The 13,849-nt window shown below is 49.3% G+C and overlaps 1 protein-coding gene across 6 annotated transcripts in view; it reads left to right on the top strand.

The window, feature by feature from the left end:
* Positions 1-226: 226 nt before the first annotated feature.
* The window catches only part of ARAP1 (ArfGAP with RhoGAP domain, ankyrin repeat and PH domain 1), a 138,930-nt gene continuing 125,307 nt past the window's right edge, over positions 227-13,849 (top strand). Inside the window, exon 1 of one of the 6 annotated variants that reach the window (XM_053385330.1) lies at positions 227-502. The gene's annotated coding sequence lies outside the window, so the exon portion shown is untranslated. Of the gene's footprint in view, positions 503-5,595; positions 5,865-13,849 lie in introns of those variants that run through there. The other 5 variants (XM_053385333.1, XM_053385335.1, XM_053385329.1 and 2 more) reach the window with 5 other exon arrangements.

The following is a 13,849-nucleotide window of genomic DNA, read 5'->3' as shown; positions in this document are numbered from 1 at the left end:
CCTTGGTGTTATCAGCACCGGCGCGCTCTAACTAACGGAGTACAGTGCAAGGCGGGGGAGGGGAACCCCAGTTCCAAGGAGCCTTGTTGCCTTAGGTGCAAAACCTCCCGCGGGGAAGTTCCCTCCCAGTTTTCCCCGGCGGAGAAAGGGAAGGAGGCAGGAGGAGGAGAGGAGGAGAGGAGGAGGAGGAGCGGAGCCCGCGCGCGAAGGAGGAGCAGCAGCTGCGGAGCAGCAAGCGCCTCGCCTGCACTACTCCTCTGCCCTCCTCTTGCGCCTTTCCTTTCTTTACGCGTCTCCGCCGAGGAGGAAAAAGAAGGGGGAAGGCGGCAGCGTCTAGCCAGCCCTTCGTCCGCCGGCCGGGAAGGAAGGAAAGAAGGCAGGCAGGCAGGAGGGCCGGCCGGGGAGGCGCTTGGCCGGCGGCGAGCGCTTCGTCTCCCCGCCCAGGCGCCGCCTCCGCCGGCCGAGAGCGCAAGGAGGCGCCGGGGAAGGAGTCGGCGCGGCGGTAAGTGGATCGCGGGTGCTGGGAGCGGCGGGGCTGCTGTCCTTTGCCTCCGGCGGGGCAGCGGAGCCTTGAAGAGCTGCGAGGCAGGCAGGCATTCGACGGGGGCAGCTTCCCACCCGTTCACCTTTTGGAGAAGCGTTCCCCGTTGGCTTTCTGCCTGCCTCGGGGGAAGTCAAGGGGCTGGGGGAGCTTCTAGCACAGCTCTCCTTCCCGGCCAGTCCTCATTTGGAGAAGCTCTCCCCGGCTGAGTTTGTGCAAAGCAGGCAGACATTCAACAGGGAAAGCTTGTTCCAAACACCAGTGGGGAGCAGCGCGGGGTGGGGGGGGAACTTCCCCTGCTGAGTTTCTGCGAGGCAGGCAGAAAGTCAACAGGGGAAGTTTCCCCCCCTTTACTCGCTTTTGTCATTCAGAGAAGCTTCCCCTGTTGAATTTCTGGGAGCTTTCGCACCGCCCCCCCCCCCCGCTTGCTAGTGACCCGCTGGTGAAATGGATGCAGGAGCCAAACGAGGATTACACGCGAATGAGGTTCTGATTGTTCTGTCTGTTTTATATACTATGATAGAAATACATTATAAGATGAAAGTTTCTTGGGACTGTAGAATTTCAGAGCTGGGAGGGGACCCCCAAAGGTCATCTAATCCAACCCCCTGCAAAAGGGGGGGGGAAACAGCTCGTAAACCAGCCCTCCCCAACCTGGTGCCCTCCAGCCATTTGCAACTACAACTCCCAGAAGCCCCGGCTAGCGCATCTGTGGGATTTGTAGTACAAAACAGCTGGATGATGCCCAGTTGGGGAGGACTGTCAAACAGGGAGGCTCAGAGGCAATAATAATAATAATAATAATAATAATAATAATAATAGTAGTAGTAGTAATTTATTTATACCCCGCCCATCTGGCTGGGCTTCCCCAGCCACTTTGGGCGGCTTCCAACAAAATATTAAAATACCGTAATGCATCAAACATTAAAAGCTTCCTTAAACAGGTCCAGGCTGTGACATTTCTGCAAAGTGGGCTTCTTCATATTTCTGCTGCGGGAGAGGTGTCACTTCAGCAAAGCGAAGGTGGGAACATTATGGGATGCGGACCTTATAGCACTGCTGTTGTTTATATTTATTTGAGCTTTGCTTGGAAATAAACCTATGTTTGCATTTTCCCAGACCTTTTAAACTCCTCCCTCAAGTAAGCCTTGCTGAATTCAATAGCCCCAGTTCTGCTTGCAGCCGAGGCCTGTGCAAAATCCCTTTCTTGCTTCTTGCTGGAATGCCCGAATAACTAGGGTTTTGTGTCCTAGTTGCGTTTTAAAGTATAAATGTGTAAGAAATGGTTTGCATTGGGGGGGGGGATTTTAAATAGGTCTTGGAGCCGCCTCCAGCTGCAGAGGGGAAAATCATTTTAAGTGCGTGTAATTGGGTCTCGGCTACTCTGGGGACTTGCAAATGTGTGCTGCTGCTTATAGAATCGGAGAACTGTAGAGTTAGAGGGGCTCCCAGGGGTCATCTAGCCCAACCCCCTGCGATGCAGGAATCTCAACTAAAGCATCCCTGGCAGGTGGCCGGGGGGGGGGGTGTTTCCCACAGTGAGTGGGGGACATGGTGGGGCAGGGAAGGGACTTTCCCCATTACTAGCTTTGCTCATGTGTGGGTTTTTTTTAAAGACTTGCCTATTGGAGCAGCATTGTGATTTGTGGGCCTCCTCCGCAGGGTCGTTGTGTTAGACATCATGGGGTGCAGTTGATCTTGAGGCAGAAAAACATCCTGGGTCAGCCATGCTGTGGCTAATGCCCTTTTTGGTCTCGCAAAGTGGTGAAACTCTACCTTTGCTGGAATATTTCTGTTCCTTCGTGTGATTTCAGTATTTGTTAACACCTGCTTCTCTCGTTATGTCTGTGGGTCCTTTGGGGTTTTCTCCAATCATGTTTCTGAAGACTTGAGGACTAGCGACTTGCTCTTCTAAAACCCCTACATTTTTGGAATGCTGATTTTAGAGGTGGACATCTAATGGCTGCAAGTGAAATTGTGAATCCTTTAGACTGCAATCTGATTTTATTATTGTTGTTGTTACTAAATTTGTATACTGTACTGGCCTTCATCTGTAGATCTCAGGGCATAAATTTACACGAAAAAAACACAAACACTTCTTAAATAGACTTCTCAGCTCATTGGGGGGCTGTGACACTGTGTTAAAGGTTTTAACCGCTGTGTAAAAACTGCCTCTTTCTTGGTCATCTGACCTGACAGGAAGTGTGTAGGACCACAGGAAGCAGCCTTGAAATGAGCCGGCTGCTGGGTCAAATTACTGTATTTTTTGCCCCATAAGACGCACCTGACCATAAGACACACCTAGTTTTTAGAAGAGGAAAACAAGAAAAAAATATTCTGAACGAAACAGTGGATGTATGATTTTTGTGGTTCATGCTGTGGCCACAGACATGTGATTTGACGGTGAGTTTGGGGTAGCCCAATGCAAAAATTCTGAGGATCCATGTGGATCCATGCTTTGTAACCACGTTTTCGCACCATTGCTGCCCCACGAAACAGTGGATGTGTGATTTTTTTGGTGCAGGCTATAGCCATGGACATGCTATGTGATCTGATGGTGAATTTGGGGTGACCCAATGCAAAAATCCTGAGGATCCATGTGCTTTTACCTCCCTGCTCCCAGGCAGCCTACTTTATCGCTAGCATCCCTTATCTCCCTCCCAATCGCTTGCCGATCAGCTGCTCAGTGGCTTTGTTTCAACACCCCCTTTCCTCTTTCTAAAAAAAAGAGCACGATCTGCTTTTTGCCCCTGGGCAATTTGGCTCCAGGGACCACGCATTCGCTCCTTAAGACGCACAGACATTTCCCCTTACTTTTTAGGAGGAAAAAAGTGTGACTTATGGAGCGAAAAATACGGTAGCTTACTGTAGTTGGCACTGAGTGCCATGGGACTCTCCAGGATTTTGGCCTGCGGACATTCCCATCTCTACCTGGAGATGCCAGGAATCCAACCTGGGACATCAGAGGAGCCGGCTGGATCAGGCGAGTGGCCCATCCGTTCCAGCATCCTGTTCTCACAGGGGCCGAGCAGGATCCGAACCCAAGAGCCCTCTCCCCTCCTGCGGTTTCCAAGCGACTAGTATTCAGAAGCATCACTGCCTCTGACTATGAAGTCAGGGCTTAGCCATCATGGCCAGTAGCCACCAATAGCTTTATCCTCCTCCATCAATTTGTCCAGTCCCTTTTCAAACTGTTGCAGGAATTTCTGTATAGGCTGGGGGGTGGGTGTTGCCCCTCCAGCAGATCTCATGCACATGCAGCCTACTACCAAAATCAGCAAAATCGCTTTTGTGACTTTTGTGATTTGTGCCCACAAAACACTTCATCACACTTTCTACCTATCTATTCAAAGGGCCTTTGCTGCACAATACCAAATGTAATAATTCACTGATAAATGTGTCTATGTACCGGCTCACTGGGGAAACTTCAGAAATTCATCTAGACATGTGAGCTCAGCTACTCAGCAGCCCCTCTGCCTGAGTGATAATCCCTGGCCTCCTGATACCTGAGTGCCAGACAGGTAGCCATTCCAGAAATACCAAACCCAGATGAAGATAAAAAGGTGTGATGAACTTGGCTGGGAAACAGAGAAATGGAAATATCTCTTTTGTTACACTTGATGGGTGTTTGGTGGAGGGCAAGGGGAAGCATGGGGCAGGGTCCAGGATGCTCAGATCACTGCCACCAAACCTCCCCTTTCATGATGTAACCATGATGTATGAGTGATGTAGTTTTGGGGGGTGTAACATGGGGATGAGCAGCTAATAAAAGTTTGGGTTCTCTTTTGTTTGGGGCTTCCATCTTGTTCCACCTTGTGGCAGGTGGGAGTCCTGTCGCGACAGTCTTCAGTAAAGACCAAGCCTACTGGCTGCTGTTTTGCTCTGGTATTCCTGGCTGGTGTCCTTGTTTTTTTGTCCAAGGGATCCCTCAGATTTCTCTGCTAACAAAAGCCATCTGGCTCGGTGGTCCGTTGCTGCATCCTGTGGCAGGGGGTTCCGTAGTTTTAACTTCTGCGTGTGAAACAGGTTCTCTGCTGCTGACTCCTTACCTGAAGCCTCCGACGGCTCAGATTTGCTAAAGCTGGGAAATTTTAAGGGCGCAGCTGGCATGCCTTTCCGAGAGAGCTGCACTGGTAAAACCGAGAGCCGGCTGAAGCAGGAGCAGGAGGAGATGGAGGCAGGTTTGGCATGTCTGCCACATCGGCCTCCTCTTGGCACTGGCGCTTGTGCAAGGTAGCCGAGGGGAAACGAGGCCTGCAGAGCCTTCAGCAGGAGCCAAGACTCACGTGCCCATCGCTGGGTCCTGGGATGCAAGCCTTGGCTTGCGTGCCACAGCTGTTCCTGGCAGAGGTGCCAAAGGAGAGATGTACAGCTCCTGGCTTGCACGCTTGGAAGCTGCATCCCTGAGGCTTCCGGTTGGTGCCGGGCTCACAAATCAAGGCTTGCCCTCCAGCCTCCCCTTTTGCAGCTGGGAAAACAAGTCAGCTCCGACAATCTCACTGCTGTGCGCATATCTGGGGTTAGAGGGACAATGCTCCCAAATTAATAATAATAATAATAATAATAATAATAATAATAATAATAATAATATCTTTATTGTCATTGCCCCCTCTCGGGGACAACGAAATTCTGGGCAGTTTTAAGAATTCAGCAGCAAACCAAGGATGGAAAGAAATTCCAGGTCTTTTGTTGTTGCTGCTCCTTCTGCCTTTGTGACCACCAGGTGACTGGGAATTTTTTATTTTTTATCTCTGGCTGGAGAGTCCAAAGTTACAGCTTCCTTGCTTCTGGAGCTGCTCTTGGCTTCCTGAAACATAATTGAGAAAAGTCACGGGGCCCTTGAAAGATGAATGGATGTGTTGTGGCGCCCAGGGCTGTGTCAGATTTGGGAAGCTTTCTCAGGGCCCCCAAACCCTCTGCTCGCCTGACTCCCCCTTCTCTGCAGGCTGAAAATAAAGGGTCGCTCTGATGTTCAAGGAGGCTGAGCTTCTGATCTTGGCCCCCGCAGATAGAAGGCTGGATGTGGCCCTTTGCTTGAGATTCACTTCAGAGAGCTGGGATTTTGTGCCCAGTCCAGGAGAAGTTTAGCAGGGCACCCTCACCCAGCGCGGAGAGCCGGGAGAAAAGGCTCTTTGTCTGCCGGAAGAATAGGCCAGAAATTCCCCTTACATTCAGACCTTCCCACAAACATTTCTGTTCCTGCTACGAGGCCGAAGGGGACCTGGCTGCTCCCTGGCGAAGCGCGCGGTCAGCAGGGACGGATCGGTGCCAGGTTTTGCTTTGATTTCCAGGAAGCCATCGCCCCTTTCCTGCCTGCTGCCAGGTGAGTTGTTCCCTGTTGCCCAGGCTAAACATCCTCTTCGCTCCATCTCTCTCACGTTCTTGGGATGACTGAAGGGGGCTCAGAAGTGGGGTTCCCTCTTTTCCTCCCCCACCCCAGTCTTCAGGGCCCTTTAGAGAATAATAAAGAGCCCGAAATGTACCGTATTTTTCGCTCTTTAAGATGCACCAGACCACAAGACGCACCTAGTTTTTGGAGGAGGAAAACAAGAGAAAAAATATTCTGAATCTCAGAAGCCAGAACAGCAAGAGAAAGCAGCAATCCCTCTTGCTGTTCTGGCTTCTGGGATAGTTGCGCAGCCTGCATTTGCTCCATAAGAGGCAGACACATTTCACCTTACTTTTTAGGAGGGGAAAAAATGAGTCTTATAGAGCAAAAAATACGGTATGTTCCAGCCTTAGGGAGGCAGCGCTAGGAAGAGGCCAAAGGGAGCTGACTGGTGCTGCCCCCCGCTTGCGTTTGGGGTGCCCAGGGAGGCGGCAAGGGTTTCAGAAATCAGACTGACCCCCATCAGGCGCAATGCCTTAGGAAGGTCTCCTGCACAAGCTCGGTGAAAACTGGGGGTGCCCACGCATGTCCCCCTCTCTTGTGTTTTGCGTTTCCTCCTCCCTTTGAACATTTATTGCGTGCTCTTTTATGAATCGGGATGAATCGGGGTCTGTTCCTCTTGCCAGACTGGGAGGGGCGGAGAATAGAGCGCCCTTTCTGATGGGGCTCGGCTGCGGTTCCTTCATTTTGCTCTTGAGGAAGGCCCCTCTCGCCTTATCTTTTCATATTTAATAGCTTAATCCACTCCGTTTGGCCTTCTGGTTTATGAGCAACTTTGGGCGGTGGTTTGATTACGCCTTTGGTTTTATGGGCTGGAGGGAGATTCCCTGCGCTGTTCGTTCGCTCAGATTCTGACGGTTCGGTTTGGATCGGTCTGCATCTGCGAGGGCATTTTCACGAAGTGACATGTCTAGCCCTTCGGCTTCCAATGCTGGCTCCAGGAATCTGCACTTGTGTGTGAATTGCCAAGGGTGGTGGAAACGATTTAAGTTCACAGAATAAAAGAGAAAACAAAGGTTGCACCAGTCATTTGAGGAAACGCAGGAGGAGGTGAAAGAATGAAAACAGGAAAGCTTGCAATGTTTTGGTTTAGAGAAAAGCTGAGAAAGGAGTGGAAATGTGTAAAATCATGCATGGCCTGTAGGAAGTGGCCAGGGAACACTCTCTCTCTCTCTCTCTCTCTCTCTCATATATATATAATGTTGGAAAATGCAGAAGAGATAAAATATAGTAATGGACTGCTTCATGCATTACCATAATTAAACTACAGTGGTACCTCGGGTTAAGTACTTAATTATTTCCGGAGGTCTGTTCTTAACCTGAAACTGTACTTAACCTGAAGCACCACTTTAGCTAATGGGGCCTCCTGCTGCTGCTGCGCCGCCGGAGCACGATTTCTGTTCTTATCCTGAAGCACTATTTCTGGGTTAGTGGAGTGTGTAACCTGAAGCGTATGTAACCTGAAGCGTATGTAACCCGAGGTACCACTGTATGGAACAGGAGGCAGCGATGACCCCCAACTTGTAGGGTTTTAAAAAGACTGGGCAAACTCACAGATAGCCTTGGCATTATTAGCACTGAAGTTAACATTAAAGAAGTTGTACCTGAAATCCACTGCAACTTGAGTGTGCCATATTAAGCCAAGCTCATCTCCTTATCATCCGGCTCCCTCCCAGGGTGAACGCCACATTCCCCCCCCCCTCTCTGTTGGAATGCGTGTCTTGTCAAAGTAGAAGTGGGGGACCTCTATGTGTGGGTCGCGGGGCAATTGCCCCCATTTTCCTCACCCCTTTTTTTTAAAAAGGAATTGCATCCTTTTCTCCCTTAGGGTCTATCTAGTAGGTTTCAGCCCAAGCCAAGATATTTTGCTGTCTGAGGCAGAGGAAATGCTCCCCCCCCCAACTGTTTCCTTCTCAAGGCGGCCCACGTCATTTTGGTACCCAAATGAGGGGAAAACAACAACTAAACCCAATCAAAAACAAAATAACTAAAAAATGAAAGTGTTTAACCGTTTCCTGCCCTATTTCCTTTTGCCCTAATGGTAGGGCCAGCCCATAATCATCTGGTTGCTGCAGCCACTGCGTGGCACCTTGTCTGTCTCCTTCCAGCAACTCCTGTAGCCCAGGTAAAGGTAAAGGGACCCCTGACCATTAGGTCCAGTCGTGGCCGACTCTGGGGTTGCAGTGCTCATCTCACTTTATTGGCCAAGGGAGCCGGCGTACAGCTTCCGGGTCATGTGGCCAGCAGGACTAAGCCACTTCTGGCGAACCAGAGAAGCGCATGGAAACGCCGTTTACCTTCCCACCAGAGCGGTATCTATTTATCTACTTTGACGTGCTTTCGAACTGCCAGGTGGGCAGGAGCAGGGACCGAGCAACAGGAGCTCACTCCGTTGCAGGGATTCGAACCGCCGACCTTCTGATTGGCAAGCCCTAGGCTCTGTGGTTTAACCCACAGTGCCACCCGCGTCCCTGCAACCCAGCTGGTGCCAAATGTCTTGCTCTTCTTTCCTTTGGACCACATCTTGTCGTCTGGGCAGCTCAGGATCCCAGACAGGCTTGCAGGTCGTTTCGCTGCTGCTAACACAGCAACACTGCTAACACGGGACGCAGGAGTTCCAAGTTGCCGGCCTCTGCAGCCACAGCAGGCGCTGTGATTCTCCAACAGTTTGACTTCATCCTTGGAGGCACGCTCAATTGTCTCTCGAGACGAGTTGTGCCGATTCTGAGGATTAAAGCGGTTAAGTGGGCGCGTGTGGGTGTGGCAATCTAGTCTCAAGTTGTGAAGGCCGGGTTGCAAGGGAGGTCTTCCGAGAGAGGAAGATGGAGCTTCAGGGAGAGAAGCGTTATTAGGGGCTGCAGGTCAGGGCCTGGTCAAAGGAAGCTGGAACGGTGCCCGAAGGCGGTGCTCCGAAGGGCGCAGAGCCAGGGATTTCTCAGAAGCCACAGGGACATCCAGGCTCGCTGTATTTATAGTGAACGAGGGCAGAGGCTGGAGGGTGAGGTGGAGGGCAGGGGATTTGAGGGGGCAGAGTGGACCGATTCGGGGTGGGCTGAGGATGCCGCACTATGTACCGTTCTGGTCGCCTCCACTAAAAAGGATATTGGAAATGGAAATGGTTCAGATAAGGTAGGGCTTCCGTTACATTCAGATATTCCCGGTCATTACCTGGATTTCAAAGGCAGAATTAACGTCGTGGGTGTGGATTTCCAAAAGGCGGCAAGTCAATCGAAGAAATCACTTGGTGTGGTTTTTTGGTGTTTTAGTAAAAAGAACTAAACAACTTTGGGGTTTGACCCATACTGGATTTACGTATAAGCTAAACAAGCTCTAGCTTAGGGCCCCCACTCTCTTGGGGGCCCCCAAAAAATTTAAGGGGGAAAAAGAACTGGATGTACATTTCCAAAATCTAAGATAAAAAACAAATAAAATAAAACCTACATATAGCAACCGTGTTTTGTGTTGTGCAGGTTCCTGTGATGTAAGTCATGGGCCCCGCCTGCTAGCCTGCTCCCTCAAATATCACTGGTTTGCTCCTTTCTATATATAGGGTGCCTACATTCTGCATGGACTGGTTGCAGGGCAACATGGGCAAATGGCTTGAGAAACCTATTAGGTCCATAAATTACCATCTAGCATATATGCAACACAAAAAACAGCAACAGTTTGTTGTTGACAAAGGACAGCTGGACATAGAAAGGGCCCCATGACCTTCAGTAGCTTAGGGCCTCATCAAACCTAAATCCGGTCCTGGGTTTGACTTTTTAAAAAAAGCTCAATGAGGGGATAAGGAAGGAAAGGTTGCAGCATTTGGGACTTTTAGAGATGTTTGCCTTTTGAGACTTTATTATGAGGTTAAAATAAACCAATAGGAATTCTGAAATAGAGAGAGAGAGAAAGGGGGAGGAGAGTGAAAAACAACAACCAGGGTTCACAGCCTCATAAAATAAAGAGCCTTCTCAAGTGACTAATGATTGAATTGGATGTTACAACAAGAACTGACTTGATGTGCAGGGAGTGCAAAACAAATGAGACGAATGCTTTAAATACTTGGCTCCCTGAAGCCGGGTTTGTTCATATTTCTGAGAAATTAACAGCATCTTCAGGCTGCAGCAAGACCTATGGGTTTCCCCCGGGGATGTCCTGCCTGATGAAATACGACTTTTTAGGGTTTGCCCTTTTTTTAAAATGCCCCCCCTGCTTCGACAAACGAAGAGGAACTCCCTGCACAGAGAGAAATAGCAGGTCAGGGAGGCAAAGCAAAAGCGGTTTGTGTGTGGAACACATGCAGATCTGCAAAACTGAGGGGTTTTTCTGTGGCTGGATGAAGAAGTCCAAGTGGAAATTTACTGCTGGGAATTCTCAGGCGGGCGGCATGCCAAGCGGTAAATGGGGCAGCAAGAAAAACTCACAGGCCGCAGCAGGGAGATGGGGGGGGGGGGGGAGAAGCAGAATTCTTTGCACTGTGCTCTCCTGCCGTCCTCTCCCCGGGAATTGGAGCAGGAGGGGGGGGGGTCAATGGAAGGAAAGGGGAGGCGTGGATGGGTGACGGGTTTGCACAGTTTGGAGACTTAACCTGGGCAGAAAACAGCAAAGACCTGATGAAGTGAGCAAAGCAGAGGTTATATTTTCTGAGAATCCTCTGGAAAAACAATCTCTCCGAGGACCTGTTGATGGCATTTTACCATTGTACTGTGGAGAGTGTATTAACTCTGGTCTCTGTGTGTGGTTTGGGAGCTGCACGGTCAGGGAAAAAACAATGCTGTCCAGGGTTGTAAAGACTGCGGAGAGAAGAATTGGGTGCCCTCTTCCCACCTTGGATCAAATCTATGCTTCCAGATGCCATAAGAAAGCTGCAAAGATAGCGCAGGATAGTGCGCACCCCGGAAATGATCTCTTTCAGCTTCTGCCTTCTGGAAGAAGGTCCAGGGTTATAAAGACTAGGACTAGCCGCCTGAGAAACAGTTTCTATCCAAATGCGATTTTGGTTTTAAACGCAGTGTAAGGTAGTCTCTATGGGAGTATATTGTATTTAAAAATTGGGTATTGGAGTTTTTCGGGGGCTAACCAGGTTGGGATAGCTGGGATAGCATGCCTGTTGGTTTCTGAATATCTTGTGCAGATTTTCAGTTTCGTTGTTCTGTATGGGACAATGACAATAAAGATTATTGTATCGTATCGTATTGTATCGTATGGTATTCCGGGTGGGAGGCAGAGGAGGAGGTCCTAGCAGCTGTGACTGTGTGCCCACAAAGTTTCCTGAAAGAAGCGGATCAGGGAGGGAAGGAAGGGAATCGTAGGATTGTTGGAAGGGCTCTCCAGGGGTCATCTAGACCAACCCCCCGCAATGCAGGAATCTCGGCTAAAGCATCCCTGACAGATGGCCGTCCAGCCTGTGCTGAAAAACCTCCAAGGAGAGAGAGCCCACGACCTCCTGTCTTACAGTCAAACAGCTCTTACCGCCAGAAATTTCTTCCTGATGTTTAGTCGGAATCTCCTTTCTCGAAGCGTGAAGCCGCGGGTTCGAGTCATACCCTCCAGAGCAGGAGAAAACAAGCTTGCTCCCTCTTCCGTGTGACAGCCCTTCAGATACTTGAAGATGGCTATCGGATCGCCTCCTAAATGGCAGGCGAGTGGTTATATTAATCATCCCTGGGGATATTTGCCCACTGCTTAATATGTTGCATCCCTAAGTGGTTTAGGTCAGGGGTCAGCAAACTTTTTCAGCAGGGGGCTGGTCCACTGTCCCTCAGACCTTGTGGGGGCCAGACTATATTTTGAAGGAAAAAATATGAACAAATTCCTATGCCCCATAAGTAACCCAGAGATGCATTTTAAATAAAAGGACACATTCTACTCATGTAAAAACACACTGATTCCCGGACCATCTGCGGGCCGGGTTTAGAAGGTGATTGGGCTGGATCCGGCCCCCGGGCCTTAGTTTGCCTACCTATGGTTTAGGCATAGCTGTCAACATTTCCCTTTTTTAAAAGAGAAATTCCCTTATTCCGAATAGGATTCCTCGCAAGAAAAGGGTTTAGGGGTTTAGGTCATACTAAAACACAGTAAGATTTTTATTTTGCTCTGGGGAAAATGTATATGCAACATTAAAAACCCAAAATGCAAAGAGATGCATCAGTAACCCCTTCTGTGCCGCAAATCCCACGGGCTTCAAAATAGAGGTTTGCCCCATTGACCTCCAGCTTCAAGGGCTGAGGCCGGGGGGGTGGGTTCAGCTCTGGACCCCTGCCTTCCAGCTCTTTCCTTCTCTGTCAATATTCCTATCATCCTCCTCATCTTGGAAGGTTGGAGGAATCTCCCACTTATCCTCAGGGCTCTTTGCAGTTTGAAAAGAAAGAGAGGCAGAGGGAGAGACAAAATAAAAACGACAGCAGCGAAATAGAAATTCCAGGATGTTGTGCCAAAGTGGAGCTTAATTCTGCGAAGGAAGCGAATTGGCATATATACTGTTGTTTTTAAGGAGGCTAAGCAGAATACCAAATATGCTTCGGGTGCCAGACGCTGCCCCCAAGGTGCCAACCCTGTCTGCAGTGCCATAATCCTGTTTCATTGACCTGTTTCCCCCCCTTGCTCTTGGGTCAAAAGGGCTGCTAGAGCGACTTGCAAAAAACCACTGGCTTATCTAAAATGCACAACACAAAAGGAAAAAGGAACTGGAAGGGAGGAGGAAAAGAAAACTTGGGTAAACTTTATTTAACAAAAACCTCTGCAATTTTCAGGAGGAGGGATTCTGTGCTCAGTGCTGGGTAATGGCACTTGCTCCGTGGAATTATGGGATGCCAGCAGAATCTGGGCAGGGCTTTGAGAGCAGAAATGTTGCCACTAGGTGGTGGCTACCTGCAAATGCACCATCTAATTTTTTTGCTCCATATACTTGAAGCGCTGAAAATGTGTCTCGGGGTGAAAGCCTGGGTCACACTGAGCCTTGTCCTTGTTTTACTTCATTTTGTCCGCTCAGACGTCCTTCCCGTGAGGGACATTAGATTGAGCATCTTGATCTCGGGACTCCTAAGAATTCGAACCCAGGACTCGGTTCGCTGGCTCAGTGGATTGAGTGACTTGAATAGTTCAGATGAATAAAGACGAAACACTTCTAGAAGAATTGAGACCCTTTTCGGATTATTTGAGAAAATATTGTTGTTTAGTCTTTAGTCGTGTCCGACTCTTCGTGACCCCCTGGACCAGAGCACACCAGGCACTCCTGTCTTCCACTGCCTCCCGCAGTTTGGTCAAACTCATGCTGGTAGCTTCGAGAACACTGTCCCACCATCTCGTCCTCTGTCGTCCCCTTCTCCTTGTGCCCTCCATCATTCCCAACATCAGGGTCTTTTCCAGGGAGTCTTCTCTTCTCGTGAGGTGGCCAAAGTATTGGAGCCTCAGCTTCAGGATCTGCCCTTCCAGGGAGCACTCAGGGCTGATTTCCTTCAGAATGGATCGGTTTGATCTTCTTGCAGTCCATGGGACTCTCAAGAGTCTCCTCCAGCACCATAATTCAAAAGCATCCATTCTTTGGCGATCAGCCTTCCTGATGGTCCAGCTCTCACTTCCATACATCACTACTGGGAAAACCAGAGCTTTTACTATACAGACCTTTGTCGGCAAGGTGATATCTCTACTTTTTAAGATGCTGTCTAGGTTTGTCATTTGAGAAAAGATTGCAGTCAAATGAAATCGCAGGCGGGACTTGAAATATAAGCAAAGGAAGGAGAATGATGAAAGGAATGTACTGTAAGATACACGCGTTAGAGAAATTATTACGTATATGGTAGGCGATGAATGATTTGAATAGAAACATCGTGGAAGTGAGGATAGGAAGTCAAAATCTCACAGCAGTATTGCATTGAAATTGAACTGAATTTGTTAAATTGAAAACCAATTTAAAATTATGTGTATGTTTG

This window comes from Podarcis raffonei, chromosome 4 (genome assembly GCF_027172205.1).
Source record: "Podarcis raffonei isolate rPodRaf1 chromosome 4, rPodRaf1.pri, whole genome shotgun sequence".
NCBI lineage: Eukaryota > Metazoa > Chordata > Lepidosauria > Squamata > Lacertidae > Podarcis > Podarcis raffonei.
The sequence above is the reverse complement of the archived record's forward strand: the minus strand, read 5'-3'. Positions and strand labels throughout refer to the sequence as shown.